This window comes from Streptopelia decaocto (assembly GCF_964273445.1).
Source record: "Streptopelia decaocto genome assembly, chromosome: 6".
Lineage (NCBI taxonomy): Eukaryota > Metazoa > Chordata > Aves > Columbiformes > Columbidae > Streptopelia > Streptopelia decaocto.
In genome coordinates this window covers 6338213-6355471 of record NC_138660.1, presented here as the reverse complement: position 1 = coordinate 6355471, position 17259 = coordinate 6338213, and the positions used below count along the sequence as shown (strand labels likewise).

Sequence of the window (17259 nt, the reverse complement as noted above, 5' to 3'; positions counted from 1 at the left end):
ATGCTTTTAACCACGCCACTCATAACATTTAACAGAGGCAGAAACAACAGTGTGTCACACAGCTACCCATGAACAGGAGGTGAAGCCCATGGCACGTCTCCTTTAAAAACAGCCAAAACACACTGCACGGAATTTGCACTTGGATGATTCGGATCCTGTCCTTACAAACAGATGCTACAGTCTTTATCCTACAACGGACAATTGCATTGAGAAAGACTCCTCCTTTCGTCCCAGAATTTGTGACCCTGTATGTCACAGCTTTTTGTGTGCAAGTAATGCCCATCCCTGCACAGGCAGATGGGGATGAACACTATGGCTGGTATCAAGTGGGGCTGCTCCTTCTCTTAAACACCTGTGCTTCCAGCTCCACTAGAAGAATCCCCATCTGCTCAGATACCTCAAATGGTCAAAATCAGGCAAATGCTGAGTACTACCTTCCCTTAGAGATTTCACTAACAAACATCTGAGCAAAATCACAACGGCCCACCTGCATGTACTCCTCAAAAAATGTATTTGGTTCAAAGCACTTCTCCCTCACCTCCTCTGGTATAAGCTCATATTTCTCTGCTAGTAGCTGAGGTGCTGCTGACACCCTGAGCAGGAGGGTGATCGCCTTTCAGAGCTTCAAAGCCTCAGTGAAATAATCAGCTGCAGCCCAGGGTGGAAATCAGCACTGGGACCAGTAGTCCTCATTAACTAAAACAGCCCTAGAACTTCCTTGAGAGCACTATTGAAATTCATCTGGTTAAATACGCAAATATATCAAACCCAACAAAGACTTAAACTTTGTACCTATACAATGCAAGAACACGTTCATTACAGATGTCATAACACACCTACAATAAACTGCTACTGCATTTCCAGAGAAGGAAATTTAGGCATCTGTATAAGCAGTGGGTTGTCAGAGAGAAAAAGTACTACAGTCAAGGAAAGAACTCTGGTTTGCCCCATTTTCCAGCCTATCACAGACATGCACCCAAGGATGCAAGTCTTTCCTTATTAAATGAGGTACCAACAACCCTTCTGGCGCAACACCTCAAGCTTTGTTTTTTATTCCTATTTTAGCATGTGCAAGTCATGAGGAGCTAAGGGGACCTCTGAGCTTCTGCTTCTCAGAAAGACTAGACACTCCTGAACAACAGCTCTCAGTAGTTCAAAGCTGGCACCTTCCAGTTTCTGCCAAGCTCCTTGATTCCCAAAAGATATTCTACAATCCTCCTTCTAGATTGACAAGTCCATTTTTGCACTACCCTCTGATAAACACAAATGGACATATGATGCAAAGGAACATGCATTGGGACAGCGAGGAGATGTTAGCATTGCGCAAACAAGCCTTCAGCAATGCATCATACATGGAGATGAAAGCCCCAAGATCCTATCCTCTTGCTAAAGTACTGTTTACATTAGTGAGACTTAAAGTGGATTTTAAACATTAGCTGAGAACTCCACTCAGTAAAGGGGGTCATCCAGGCACCTTCTCGGGAGCCAACCTCCACGCTAGGGTAACCTGAACTTAGAAGGTTTTGCTTGGGCCAACGCCGGAGAGAAGACTCAATCAGGAAAGCACCCAGTGTCACTGCTGGTCTTGGCAAGGTTGGATTTACTACAGTGATGACTAGAAAGAGGATCTGCCTAGACTGGAGGCCAGAGGTCCAAAAGGTAAGCCAAAAAGTAACTCATTCCCTTTCCTAGCAAACTGTGTTTTCAGCTGGAAGTCGCTTTGGCAGCTTTCCTACCAGAGGATGCAGCAGGTCAAGACAAGGGTTCACTCCCGGCCAGGCTGAGTGGGGACACGAAACACAAGAACAAGCGCTTTGCAAACATGGGCTGAAACACCAGGAGGACTTCATCTCCTGGACAGCAAGGGACGCTGCTGGCCAGGGCTGCCGGGATCCAGCAAGCACCGACCTGCAGCAGAGCAAGGATGGGGGAAGTACCAAGGCATGTGGAAAAGCAGCCAAGGCAAGTCTTCAGGCACCCAGCTGCACCACACCTGCCTCGTGAACACCTTCGGCTTCTCTTTTCTGCAAAAATCAAATGTGGTAGCATTTCATAAGAAAAAATGTCACTTCAACTCCTTATTAAAGGTAATTGCCTCTCCCACCCCCTTTTTCATTAACAACACTCAAGCATTCAAATGATCCTGTTATTTCCAGGCAAAACGTTAGTCGTCTTATGAAGAACCTATATATTAACACAATCTATTGTTACAAAAGTAAAAAGTTGTACTGAAAAAAAAAATCAATTCAGAAGCAGTGTCCCATCCACCTGAATAGGAATTCACTTACATAAACCTCACACACAGGGAAACCCATAAGTGCTTGGGGAACAATGCTCATATGGGGAAAAGATGCAGCAGTAACCACATTACTCTTCTAGGCAGCAGTTATCCGCTTAAATATTATACAATGCACCTGCTTATTATTCTTATTACACAATATCGCGTTCAAATCCATGCTGCAAGCATCCCACTCATTGCAAAAAAGACATTAAAGGGAAGCAATCTATAGTAGCACGTTACACCACACCAATTCCAAGCAGGCTGTCATTCCAATCACACCAGATGGCATTTTGACTCCAACAGTATCCTTCAGTGAAACATCCTTGTTACAGCATTATCTTGCTATGCGGAGCCCTTTTGAAATGAATGGTAAAAATTCTCTTAGTCATTTCAAAAGGACTGTGTTGATCAGAGCAGTTTAACTTTTCGCATCATCTTTTCCAATAATTTGCAAAACTGTGAGGCCAAAACAGGCCATCTTTAAGAAAATAATTAAAAATAAATAAAATCGGCACCTGCCTTATGAAGGAACAACAGAACAGAGCTGCGTATCCCAAATCAAGGGAGCCTTACGTGCCATTTCAGATCCAGGTCAACTCAGAAAATCACTTAAGCACATGATTAACTTTAATATGTGCTGAAGTTGCTTTGACTTCCGTAGGACTTAAGCATATACTTACTGCTCTCCTGTACAGAAATACTCCCTTAAACCAGATCCTGTTTTGTAAGGATGCTGCATACACAAAGACACACGTGCAGCTCATGCCCTCAGCAAAGCTCTGGCTCCCCAGCCCAGCTCCAAACCAGATTGCCTTAATTTTGTGCCCAGCTACAGACTGAAATGTTTCATCCTGAACTCTAAATAAACACCACCCTGAGGTCTGGAAGTGATTTATCTGGAACAAGGCCTTTATGAAAAGTCAGCTCGAGGTTTTAGTCTTGGTAAGTGATGCAAAGTCTGATGAGAAACACTACAACACACCAGCGGTGCAGATCTGTCCAAGAAGAGGTGGCCTCCCTGGGTCCAGTTACATCTGCTCTGGACCACTCTATGGGATCTCAGCAGGATCTTGGTTTCCCAGCTCACTGTGCCACAGAGGAGAGGGGTGACCTCTGGTCCAGCAGCCAACCGCTCACCAAGGACCACAGTTACTGTCCCACATTCTGCTCACAGCCACCACCATGCAACTCAACATATCCCCCACCACGGCAACCAGTGCAGCATTGTCTCACCACAGAGCCAAGAGCAAGGAAGGACACAAAAAGTGACTGAAAGCACCTCTTCAGTCCTGCCCCACAAGGTGGACTGAAGGACTACAGCGGTGACCAAAAAGCACCTGAAGCATCCCTATCAAGGAGCTCTTGTGTTTCAAAGTAGAAGCTTAACCCAAAAAAGCCCCTTTGTCCATCCCTTCCCTTCACCAGCTACTCTCTTGCTGTTACAGAAAATTGCAAGCACATTGTTCCTACAGCTTCTCTGATAGAAAAGCACTCCAGCTACGTAGGGGCTTGGTTTTCCCATCTTCCGCATTCTCAGGGCAATGTAATAGATTATTATTATATATGTCAGCTTTGCAAACAACTACAGCATCCATGCTGAGTGCCTGTGCATGGCATGCTGTTTCTTAGTGTGATTCAAAATAGCCGAGATATTAAAATCCCACAAAGAAGTGAGTTTCTAAGGGAAAAATTGATAGGCCAGATGTTGATATTGATGATTATTTTGCTAGCCCAAGGTGGAGCCCAAACCCCTCTAGGTTAAAGGGCCTCACCCTTCCCCTTTCCTCAATGACCCACATTACAGTCTAGCTGCTCCCACAGCCACCCACCCCTTAGTTTACTTGCCCAGAACAGTGATGCACAAAATCTTCTACAAGCCCGGGCCTTCCCCTGTGTTAATCATTGCTACCAAAAGCACATTGATAAGGGATCAACAAGATCTTCCATGCTGAAGTTGTCATGGGAGTAGAAATACTTTGCAGTAAGACATCAAATGCCGCATTCAGGATTTGGATTCCACCAGCTCAATGGCTCCACACAACCCTCCCTTTGGGGAAGCCCTGACTGAACAAAACTCAACTCTGCTTAAATACTCTGTTCAGCAGTGCAGGATTACTTTATTTTACCTCTTGAAATCTCCCTCTTTTGGATGCCACCTGGCAAAAAATATTATGATAAGAAATCTTCGTAGATTAGAGATATCAAGGTCTTAATATCAAGCCCTTTACCAGGCAGCAGGAAAGGATACGGACAGCAAAACATGTGTTCCCAGTGCACCAACAACTTCCCTGTGCCTGGGCTTGATGTCTGATTCAAACTCCCACTGGCCTTTTTAAACTACTTCTACCCAATGTGGTGAAACTGGCTCCAGGAGCTGCCTGACACGTCAGCTTTGTGCCCGAAGCCAAGAGCAAAGGTGCTGCTTACCAGGGCTGCTGTGCAAAGGGCCACCAAGTGATGCTGTTCCCTCCTGCAATACAGCTTCTGGGGTCCTCCAGGATCTCCCACACCACGTGCAATGGGATCCTGCATCTCCAGCATCACGGGGGCTCACAGAGCTAGGGAGAAGTCTCAATCTGTGCTCCCACACAAAGGGGTAAGGGGGTTTGAACCAGAGGGTCCCAACATGCCTCCCAGAAGAATAAAACCAAGCGCTATCCAAAAGCAAAAAGAAAACAGAAAAGTTTATTGCCTGTGTCATTTAAATATGGATTTGTATTACAGAAACATACCAGGAGCCTCCTGTCTCCCTCCCTCAGCCCCTGCAAAGAAACACATCACCACCTTTCTCTAAAGGTGACAAAGGAGCAAATAAGAGCAAGGGTGACAGAGGCAGGAGGAGGACAGTTGCAGGGTGCTGCAGCTTCCCATTTCAAAGCAACAAACTCTTTCCACTGTTAAGTTCAACTGAGTATCAATGGAGAGTAAGACTTGAGAAAAAACACAGGTAGTTTCAAGACCTACATCTGTGCCAAGTCCCTGGCTCGCCTTTTCAGTATGTTAAAAAAAATAAAATAAATCACAGAGTTTCAGTAGTTTCTTTCTCTACCAGTTGCTGTGGGAAAATCCTGCACAAACCATTGGAGAAACAAGCTACTTTGAAACACAAAAATGATTGCACACATCTATTTAACATGAAGCAAAACGGAAAAAACACGGTTTTCCCCGAATTATAGTGTGAAATTTTGATAAAAGGGAATGTTATTTTCTTTGAAGCTAGTGCCGTCCTTTCAAGCCGTGCTTCAGTCGCCTGAATCATATGCCAAGACCACCAACATGATGCAATTTCCATCTCCAAAGCTTTGGTCTTGTAGGATTTACTCGTTTAAACTGCGAGAGAGAGAAGCACATTACATACTGCTGACGGCGTGCATTTGTGCGTGTGAACACAGATGAGGATGAGGTGAGATTAGGACAAACTTGCAGGGAATTAGCCCAGCGGGTTATTTATTCCATGGCAGCGCAGATTAAAAGGGCTGACTGTCCCTTTGGCCTTATGAGCGCTCACGTGAGTTATCAAGCACGTTTTATGAGCGGGGAGGGGAGGAGATTTCACCATCCAGGTAAATATCTCTATAAATAAACGGTGCATCTAATGAACAGCAGTTTGCATATGAGCAGCATGACACTGCCTGGGATCCTGGAATGCCTTACAAAGAAAAGCTCTATTTTAGCATCCCTGGGGTGGGTGGGCTGGATCGGTCCCAGCTGACAAGCAGATATGTTGAGTCAGAAGGGCTCACCCCCTACCCCACAATCTCAGGGTCCTCAGACAGGACCAGTCTTGCCCCGTATGCTCCAGTTCAGCAGCATGACCAGCAGTTAAAGCCTCCCAGTCCCACCCTGGCATGGACAGCCACTTTGCTTGTGCCCTGTCCCACTGGACCAGGCTTCAGGCTCTCGAGGGATTTAGTAGCAGAAACCAGGCGGCCTCATTCCTACTGACCCATTCTCACCGTAACATATTTCTCATTTCCGAGCGACTGGCTGCTCTCTCTCAGTTCTGGTTAATATTATTTGTGTTTTAATGCTTTCTAGGAACCATTCCAGCTTTACATCACAACAAATACCACTCGGTAGGGGAAACACTTAAATCTGCCTGGCTGCGCTTCGGGTACTTTGCTTTAGGAACTGGTCCAGGTAGTCACAGAAGCAGCACCGCCTGCCCCACGACCAGAGCAATCCCCACACACACTCAACCCCATCGGGGATGTGGCCCATAGTTCTGAAGGTGACTTCAACCAAGGCTGAACTCTGGAGCTCCTCCAGAAATCCTCCAAGGAGCATGAGCAAGCAAAATGCAGAGAAACCCACAAAAGCTCAAGATCAAAGGACTCTTTGGGTTCTTTTTCTTTGCAGACACATTGGGTATTTCCCATTTTCTTCCTCTTTGGTCTCACCAGCAGCAGGCCTTCCCGTGGCCATCATTGCCATAGACTGAGGCTGAACTAGTGTTGTACAACACCCAGGAGGAGGTTTCCACAGCACCACTTACCAGAAGGGGAAGCTGAGGCAGAGAGAAGCATGGGAGGTGCTTTTCCAAGCTTCAAGAATCAATTCACCTGAGACTATTGATTCTGATACTAACCTTGAGAGAGGCCTCTTTAATTTATGAATTTTCACATGAACCCCACCAAAACACAACAACACTCACACTGGCTTTCTGGGAAGCACTGAAGAGGCCCAAAATCACACAAGAAATCTGTGACAGAGCTGAAAACAGAAATATTGCATTTTATGGGCTCGCAATCCAACTTCTCTAAAAAATATTTCTCCATTTCTTCAGGGCATCTTCCTTTAGCTCTATCCTTGCGCCAGTTTGAGCCAAAAGGAATCACTTTACCCTCTTTCAAGCAAGAAGCTGTTTTCTCCACTGAGCAGGGATGTAACCAGATCAACAAAGACTTACAGGTCAGCTCCTCATCTGCAATTCCACCTCTTGTTTGTGGTTTGTGCATTATTTACTCTCACAAAGAGAAGGTAAAAGAAAACACACAAAAAGAGAACCCACTCAAGGAGATCTGCTCTTTGAGACAGGCAGGACAAGCTCAAAAAGGGAATATTTACTGTCATCAGTCAGCCCCAGGGAGGGTAGAGGGGGAGCTCAATGTTATGCCATGTTAATTATTTACTCTCAGATTTTCTCAGGAACTTGTAACCCACACCCAGCAGCTCAGGAGCACACCCACAGGGTGCAGGCAATGAGGAAATTGGGGAGGGAGAAGAGGAGATACCTTAAATCACCAGGAAAACGCTAAGAGTTTGAAGCCAGGGATTATCAACCAGACAGAATTACCCAGTTACGCAGCTGTGAGGAGGAGCAAGAGGGTAAAAACCCCAAGGAATGCTGAGCACTGTTAGGTTCCCAAAATACACAAAGCACAGACAACAGGCACAAAAGACTGAGGCCATTACATTAAGATACAGATTACACTGCATCCACCAGCACTAAAAAAAATCCTCAAGAAACTTAATCTACCTCTTCCCAGCAAAGCCACACAGTGCCATGGAACAGCAGGAGCATCTGAGCTCCAGGAGACCTGGAGGTCTCCCATCAATGTATTCCCCACAAGAACTCCACTTATGTCCCATCACCAAGTAAAAACACTTCTGCATGAATTTTAGTCAATATTTTAGGTTTTGGAGGGGAGGGAGTTTTGTGTTGTACTGTTTTTCTTAAATCAAAGAGGAACTAGAAAGTTTGAAAGTTCAGATTCTGGAGAGGTCTGTGGGTTTTAATGGGGGCGGGGGGGGAAGGTGTTTAGGAGTTATTTTTTCTCAAAAACAGGATGTACTTTTTCCTGTTTCTTTCTAAATTTTTCCCCCACGTGAAAACACTTCCCATTTTCCACCCAAGCCCTACTTTTGAACTCTTCACAGCAGCAAACTCCACTCCATCGGTGTTGGTGGGGAGCACTTCGACAGGCTGACCCTACCCCCTTTGCAATGCCCTCCTTCCGAACTCCAAATTAATCCCCTGCTCACATTAACATTCATTCCCCCGCCACCCAATCTAACTAACCCTTGCATCTCCTCTTATATATTACTAACCGGTGGACTGAATCAACACATCTCAGTTTTGGGAGGAGAAACCATTCACACCACGTTGTTTTCACCCGAGAACCACTGACTGTGTCACATCCAGCCCTGGCACATCACCCCCCTCTGCTCCTTCCTTGGCCAGTCCAGCTCCCAAGCATTGTTTTTGTGTAGGTCCTACAATCCCACCCACCACACAACATAGTAAATGCTCACTTAGACTTTTCAGTTGGTGGTTTGGTTTTAGTTTGGCTTTTTTCTTTAACCAAGTGACATTTTTTCAAACTAGATGACTTTTTCCACTTTAAATGTTAACAAGAGAGTGTAGGGGGGGAAATGGTGATGAAATTAATCCATTCATCTTTCTCCTCCAGTTCGATGCAACATCGCTCTTAGTCTCTTATGCAGCAGCAGCACTTTGCAAATGTATTTCTTCCAGCAAAGTATTTAAATAACGTGGAGAAATGATCTACTAAGATGATGGACCTATACGTTCTCTCTTTTCCACCACTTTTCAATCACCATTGCTCAATGCATTAGAAATAGCTGTTCTCATGTCTTTTTCTAAGCTCCTTCACATCGTATACAATGTCCCCCCTGCCTTTAAATGCCACAAGGTGCAGAGTGTCTCAGGCATCAGGACCACACACCGGACAAATCCTCTAAAGCCACTCCAGGCTAATACACAGGAACCAGGAGCGCAAGGTTTAGGACTAAAGTTTTTACCTTAGGAAGTCCCTTGTGTTGTCAACACAAGTCAGCCACAAACCCAACCAAGCCGGCAGCGCTTGGAGATTATTGTGCCACATCACCTCCTCATCAGCATACAATGGACAAGACAAAAGCAATTTTTGTCCCCTCCCAGGCACGCCAAGGACAATAGTTATCATTTTTAGTCCAGTTCATCTTCCTGCTTGAGCACGAACCACACACCGGTTTGTCCTGTCAGATGAGGGCACCTCATGTTTGCCAAGGTGAGCAATAGGGAAGGAGAGCTTCTCTACATGACACAGGAGAGGGAAATGCACAGTTCTTGACTTTGATGCATGGAGCAGCTTTAACCATGGAGACCGCTTAAAGAGATGGCCAGGACAGCAAGCATCTGCTTGGACACAGGGAGAGCAGGGAGGGGAACCACCTTATATCCAGAGTGACTTCTGGCAGGGAAGAATGATGGGGTTGTTCTAACACCCATCTCTTATGCATGGATGCAATACCTTTTGTTTTCCTACCTCTTCAAGTGCTCTCCTCCCACTCCCAGAAGTTTCTAAGGAGCCGTTGCTTTATCTCCTACAGCATGCATCAATATTTTGAGCACTCAGGAGCAAGTCCAGTTTCCTCCTGATCCTGATAAACTGGATGGTGAGCCTCACACCCTGATTACAAGCCACCAGTGTGCTCCACAGACCACTCCTAAAGCAGTTGAGGTTATCAGAGCAACCTCAGGAAAACAAAGGTAGGTTCTCCCACACCCCCAGCCTAAAAGCTGATCCTTGTGATTGCATTTAGCTCAAGTCTGTAAAACACAAGACTTATTTAGAATAGAAAAACAACACGGCAGGATTAGGTCACAGAAGACACTGTGCACTCAACAATTTTCATTCCAACTTTCTTTACCTCTAAATCCTTCCCCAGAATACTTTCCATTCCACTCTCTCTCCTCCTTCTTCCCCCCCAAAAAAAATATCAGGCTGGGACCCAGCCTAGATGTTCTCCCCATATAATCTGTCCAAACTACTGACTTGAGGTCACCAATTACATAGAGGACACAAGCTTGCAGTGAGGAGTAGAACCTCATCTGTTTCATATACCCATATGGCAATTTGCTCTCACTGACTGCTGTGTCCATCCATGGCTGCCAAGAGCATCCCAGCTCCCAGCGCTGCTCCCCTTCCAGCGGGACAGTGTGGAGCAGGCGCAATTTAAGTGGAAACCCAGCCTGCACATTTCTCTTACTGTTTAACCAGCACCTCACCTTCTGGACCAAGGTCCAATACCCAAAAGCAAGGATTTGCTGTCACTTCTGTTCCAGCAAGTGTGTTTTTTGGGGTTTTTTTTAAAGGAAAGGAACAAGGAGGAGGCCCCATCACCAGTAAGGAGATCCACTGGCTCCCCCCCAGCATACCCTACTGTTGTCAATGGGCTTGCAGGAACAGGAGGTGGGGACAAGCCAAGCAGTTTGACTGTTCACCTATGGCACCAAGGAAACTCAGCTTTACCTTTCCCCTTCAGTCCTATTCTGCCCTTTTTCAAAAGGAAAAAAAAAAAAAAAAAGAGAAATATATATATAGGTATGTATGTATACATAGGGAGGGGAAAAAAACATAGTGGAGGTGCTGCACTACTCATGGGAGATGAACGACAAGCCTTGTCGCAGATCCCAGGTGTGGTGGAGAGAAGAGGAAGCTCTGCTGCCAATCCCACCCATCCCTGTGCCGACACATGAGCCAGCAATCAGCCCAGCTACGGATATCATGCCATTCGGCTCTGCTTTCTCCTGTGAAATGTGAGATGGGGGGATGCAAGCACATTACCAGAGAATCAGTGGCAGTTGGGTAACAGCACAACAAACAGGAGGCATAAGAGGTGGCACAGCACCACGAGAACACAAAACCCAATCTCAACAATCCTCCCAGCCCCAGAAGCCTGTAGGGATGGACCATTTCACAAGCCCAGGCTCTGCTGTTGAGCATCACCCACCCTCCAGCACCGCCTGCTGCCCTGGCCACCCGCTCCACCAGGGTTTGTCACCGGCCGAAAGGCCCGTGACCGCTCTCAATGTCATGCTGCCCACCCAGAAAGGCAACACTGAAATCTACTCCTGTTTTCCATGAGCTAAGCAAAACAGCTTAAATATTACCCAGCGCTGCCAGCTCTTGTGATGGGTACATGCTTTCAGGATCAGGAGGACAACTTTATTTAAATGGCAGGTGGAACATCAGCTTCATCACCCAATTCATTTGTGTCAAGCCCTTATGCAAGCGGGTGCGAGCGTGCCCCGTCACTCACCCAGCCTGCTCGCACAAAAGGACAATGTGCCAAGCCAGGGCAGGGAAAGCAAGCACACTGACCCCTCCACTAAAAATCAGCATCATCCAACCTTTTATAGACAACAGCTGATCTCCTAAGGACTCCCTGTTACCATAAAACAAATTGCAAAAAATTCAGAGCCAGTCACGCGTCTTGGAATCTGCCCACCAAGGTAGGTAGCAACTTCAAAACACAAACAGTTTGCAGAAAAGATGCCCTGTGCAGATGACCTTATTTTGGGGAAAACAGAGCTTTTTTTTTCCCCCCTCCCTGTTTTAGCTTACTCTACCTTCCAAAACAGCCTGAACTAAGTCAAAAAAGACATATTCAATTTGGAATGAAGCTGCAGGCATATGAAGCGCTTGCAGAAGAGCTGTGGCAGAACAAGTTGTTCCTCAATAGCTATTCTGAACCACAGCTCAGTAACAGATCCAGAGTATGTCTCCGTAAATGAGACATTGTGTTGATCTGACAACCCAGTTGGAGCGGTGGGTAGAAGCTTAAAACCTTTACAAAAGCATAAGCTCTCGCTGGCAATTCCCTTGAACTACGGGCACACCGACCCAAGGAACATCAGACGTAATTCACGTCTTTTCTGGAGACGTGCTTTCCAGCCTCGAGTGTTCAAAAATCATCAGTCCAGCCTCAAAGTTGGTAAGACTGGCTTAAAAACTAACATAATACAAATAAGTGTGTTTGAAGTTTTGCCCCTATTGGCACTCTGCATAGAGCCCTTTTCCCAAAGCTTTCCTAAACAACCACAAGTCCCAGAACCTTATTTTAAATGAAAGACTAGATATTAAAGGAAATTATAGATTTAAGGGAGGAGGAGCTATAAAAGACTTTATATAGGGAGAACTTACAAGAAGACCACAATCAACAGAAATCACTGAATATCTTGAACATTAAAGCTAAGACACTGAACATCTCAAATTAAAACCCTGTTTTGGTCCGTACTGTTATTTGTGATTGCAAGGTCCCAGATCAAAAAGAATAATGACCTTTATGCTCACTGCTTTCACAGACTGAACGCTGCCTTTCTGAAGAGAGATGGCTTCTTGAAATACAGTGTTATTATTTCCCCCCCTTCAAAACTTTGCCCAGCGTTGCAAGCACTAGTTAATACAATCCCTTCCTGCATGCTCTGTTTCACTGTCAGTCTCTCAGTATCCAGGTCTCCAGCATAGTACAAAAATCTTTAGGAATCGACATTCAAACAAAATAAACCGTGGATTTTTTTTTCCCCAAAAAGCTTCACAGGTTTAGGGTTTTACAAAATAGCTTGCTTTTACAAAACGTAAATTCAGGATCAGGTTTAAATTGGTGTCTCGTTACAACCACCCTGCCTAAAACATGCATTTATTTCCTTTTCAGCAACATGAATGTGTTCACCGTGGTCAACTCACACCACATACACATAGCAGATAAATATACAAATATATGTATAGGTGCATGCTGTCTCTTCTGGAGCTAGCCATGACTGACACAAGGCTCATTCACCAGGAGGAGGGTTACTAAAGCCTTATCTGCACTTGAAGCGGTTTAGTGTTACTGGGCTGAAAGGAAACAGAGAGACATCCTGTTTATAGGCTGTAGAGCCCAATGGATAAACAAGTGCACCTCAGTTAAAGTTGAGTAGGGGGTAGGGGGGGGGAGGAAAAAAAAAACAGAGACTTAGCATGTACCGGGATAATGAAACACCAGCTGAGCTGCATGCCTGGCAGCACAACCCAAGGCTGCGGGGCTGCAGAATGTACAGAATGTGCCACCGAGCCTGGGCTGCCGGCTCCTCCGACCCCTCCGCGGTCAGACCCTGCTCGTCTTTCACCCCAACGCTGCGACGCTTCCTGGCACCCGGTGAGGCAACACCAGAGCTATTTTTCCACCCCCTCCTCTCCGCTCTCCCAACGCACGCCCACGCTGCCGAAGCTTTCGATGTATTTTGTTTTTATCCGCCGGCAGGGCTGTGCCGTGGATCCTAGGGGTTTTCGCAGGGTCAGAGCGGGAAGGGCATTGTGCAAGGTCAAGCGCTCGCTGCAGCCATGTCTCTCTTCTCTGCTAGCGGCATGGGGAAGCTGACAGCCTTCCCTCAGCATTCAGTGGTGGACCCTGGGCTGGATGTGGCCTGAACTGACCCGGTGTCACTGGTGTAAACCCAATCCCAGCTACAGCAGGGAGGAGACAGGCACAAGATTTGTCCCTCCTACTCCTGTCCCATCAGGAAAATACTGAAGGTGTCTCCAGGTCAGACAGAGGTACCAGGTTCAACCTCATTTGAATTATCACTTGCCTACATAGGCCTGGCAAGAGCGAGCCGGGCCAGTACAGAACTGTGCAATAGATGCAAGGAACAGGAGAACTACAGAAAAACCCCACAAACATGCCTCTGCTTCTGACGTTAACAGTGGAGTGAGCAATGTGATAGAAAGAGTAAAGGTTCTACCTTGGTCCAGATCCAACAGTCCCTTGTGCCTCCAGGGTGCATAAGCCCACAATACTCATCTGCTCTTGGACTGCCCTCAAACACAAAGCAGAAACCCTCTGGCCGTTCGACTCCTCCCCAGGCACCAACATCATGGTAATGGCAACCCACTAGGCTAGTTGCATGGAGCTACAGGCCACCTCCAGCCTCCACAGCAAACCTTGCCTCAATAACACCACAATTCTGCAAAGAGCAGGTAGACAAGGATGCCCGCCTAGTGTTGACAACACCGTACCAAGCCGTGGGCAAACTAGGTAGGGAACGTGGCCTGCCTGCCAGGCTCAGACAAGTAACAAGCCCCACAAATACTCTTCTGACCAGGTCAATCTTCCTAAGAGTTGACTGCTTGTAATCCCACTTTCTACACCTTTCCACATTCTTTCCTCTTACCAATGAACACAGGTGACCAACTCACATCCAAAGCCTCCTCACCCACCAAGACAGAAGGGAAAGTTCTGGCTCCCCTACTCTCAGTACAGGACAAGCATCCCACCCCAGCACACAGAGGAGGATTTGAACAGAGCACCAATACCTTGCAGGGTACCCCAAAACAAGAGTCCCAGGTCAAGGTTCATGTGTGACTTCTCACATCTCTTTTGCCTTTTCATTTATTCACTGCCTTCCTTTATGTGCCCAGGAACTCTCTGCAATGGAGGTACAAAACCCAACATGTTCTCCAGCCCTTCCAGTCTGAAAGATTCCACTGAAACCTGGTCCAAAGCATCAGCAATGGGGAACTACCCCTGTGTGTACAAGCAGAGCTTGCTGACACCAGTGTTCACCCTCTGAGCACCTCCATCATAACACGGCTGGCACAGCCAATGCTTCACAGCCACCACAAACACCCCACAGCTCCGCCAGGACACTCAAGAATGGGACTTTTGCATACTCTGATGGGTCCTGGGGATGAAGCAGCACTGTCAGGTCCTGAGCCGATGAACTGAGGCGAGGGAACCTGAGAGCTACTCCCAAAAGAAAGTCCATTTCTCATTTGTTTCCTATTCTACTCTTTGTCTCATGCAACCGAACCAGGCCTGACTCATACCAGGTTTCAACAGGACCTGACACAACAGGTTGACGGACTCGCCGCAAAATAAAACAACAAGCGTGAAGTGACTGTGTCTTGGCCAAGAAGGACACAAATTCAAGACAGCCCTCAGAATCACAACTCCAAGATAAATAATTGTTAATGAACCCCTTGCCGTCAGCTCCATGTAGTCCTGAAGCCTTTATTTTGCCTTCTTTCCAGCTGGAAAGTTCATTGAGAATGAAAGCTAGTGACTCGCAGGGAGGAGTGACAGATGCTGTCTGCCTGTATGTGTGAAAAAAATCTGACAGGCAGAAATAATGCACCTCACATGTCTTATGGTGGCAGTGAAGCAATAAATAATCTAATAGACTATTAAGGCTCATAGTAATAATGTTGTGCTCCCTTTTCAGAAGCCACTCCCCACACCAGATGACATCTGCCATGGTATAGATGTTCCTGGAACAGGGAGATATTTTTAACTCTCTTAGTGTGGCACAAAACTGTGAGTGTATCAGCCAAAATACCAGCCACCATAGCATTTATATATAGCCTTGCACATACCGTATATAGATGGGAACACAGACAGATACGTGGTATCTAGCAGCATTACAAACAGACATTCTTCTGCTGGTCTTGAAGCACTTGAGAAGAAACTTCCCAACCAGCAGCTCTGCCCTGTGCATCTCTCCATCGGCTCCTGCTCCTTGAGTATCTTAAGTACCATGTCTCAGTTCTCAAGGATCATCAAAAGTCTGTCCCTCCACCTCCTCATGTGTCCCCTCTGCTTACAGGGTACTGTGGTGACAGTGATCGGGTTTGCCCACACCCCTCTGTACACACACCTTCTGAACCAGAACCCATGGGCCCCAAAACTTCCTCCCTCCTTGCTGAAAGAGGTGCTGAGAAGGACTGAGAGGATCTTGAAGGTAGCGCAGTTCACTCAGGGACATCTCCATCTGACACGTGCAAACTCTAGATATGGCTCCTATTAGAGACAGGAACAAAGAGCTCAAAACTAGCAATAACTCCCCATGGAGCACCTGTAATCACTTCCCAGGAACTCTACTGGCACACAAGTTACTGTAGGGGAAAAAGGAAAAAAAAAACAGAAGTTAAAAAGAAGTGGCTTGAGATAGCGCAATACATTTTCTCACGAGCATCAAACGTGCATCAGCATTTCAAACAGAGCATCGCACCCTTCAGAACCAGGTTTATGTTTAAGCTCTTGATACAGTTATCTGTCTAATAATAACCCCAAAGAGCACTCCTTGCCTGGCTGCCTGACAGACCACATGCAGCTTCTATGCCCCCCTTTTTTTTCCTTTTCAGCTTTTTTAAACTTTGTCAGACATGGAAATGTTGATTTCAAGAAATTCAGCCTATTCTGTGAAACAGATTGGCTGAGACTTTTTTGTTATTGAGGAAACCATGATTTGGGGGCTGGGGAGGGCAGACAAAGGGGAAAACTTGTGTATTGTGCCGTCATGTGTGCTTTATTTTCTCCTATGGGAGAAAACAGTGAGAAAGGATCTGACCCAGTTGCTGTCAGCTGTGTTGGAAGTGATTGTATCAGCTCCACCTGCTTAATGTGGGTATTATTCAAGACTGCAAGGACAATGATTTGGAGACAAATCAGCAGCCACTGGTGCATTCCCAAGGGACAAATTTAATACACTCATGCATGACACGAGCAATCCACAATAGCAGGACAGCCTCAAGGTTGGGGAGGAAGGAAAGTGAGGAGGGCTGAACATGTCCATGTGTTTGTCTGGGGAAAAAGAGATATTACAAGGAGATCACAGCATGTTCAAACATTTCAGAGTTTGCTGCACATTAATTCCAGCATCTGGGAGCAACAAAAGAACTGCACCAAGAGGGCCAGCAGCTACGGCTTGGGGAGGTACATCGTGTCCGTGTCAAGCTTTCAAAGCTTCATAAACTGCGAGGAGTTCAACACTGTTCCTTTATACTTAGAACAGCCTAGAGTTTTGCCATTTACACCTACTACGGGTTCGGCCCTGCACCACCGAGCCCAGATATGGTGTAGCCCCACTGAAGCACGTCCTGCAGACCACTCCTTGCCACTGATCTACCTGTGAAAGCAGCATCAAAATAACAAAGGAGCCCCCAACAAGCATGTGCACAACAGGATAAGGTTGAGCAACTGCTGCAGGAGCACCTCAAAGGCACTTAAACAGTGTTTTTCAAAGGAAAAGATAAAGGAGGGGAAAAGTGTACCTTTGCACATTCCAGTGCAAGCAGAAAGCCCCACGTCACTCTCATAGCTGATCAGGAGGGTGATGGTGGTGCTTGCTATGCCGTTTTAAGTTCAGCGAGGCTGTTTTGAGTGGGTGCCCCACCACGACCTTTCAGCACAGTGCTCTGAAACATCCTCAT

At 46.4% G+C, this 17259-nt stretch overlaps 1 protein-coding gene across 14 annotated transcripts in view; it reads right to left on the bottom strand.

Annotated features, from left to right (window-relative positions):
- LPP (LIM domain containing preferred translocation partner in lipoma) overlaps window positions 1–17259 on the bottom strand; it is a 343879-nt gene that overhangs the window by 288213 nt on the left and 38407 nt on the right. For 4 of the 14 annotated variants that reach the window (XM_082055343.1, XM_082055335.1, XM_082055348.1 and 1 more), the window contains exon 4: window positions 15705–15847. The exons of the other annotated variants lie outside the window; for them this stretch is intronic. The gene's annotated coding sequence lies outside the window, so the exon portion shown is untranslated. The remainder of the gene's footprint in view (window positions 1–15704; window positions 15848–17259) is intronic. 14 annotated transcript variants of the gene reach the window in all.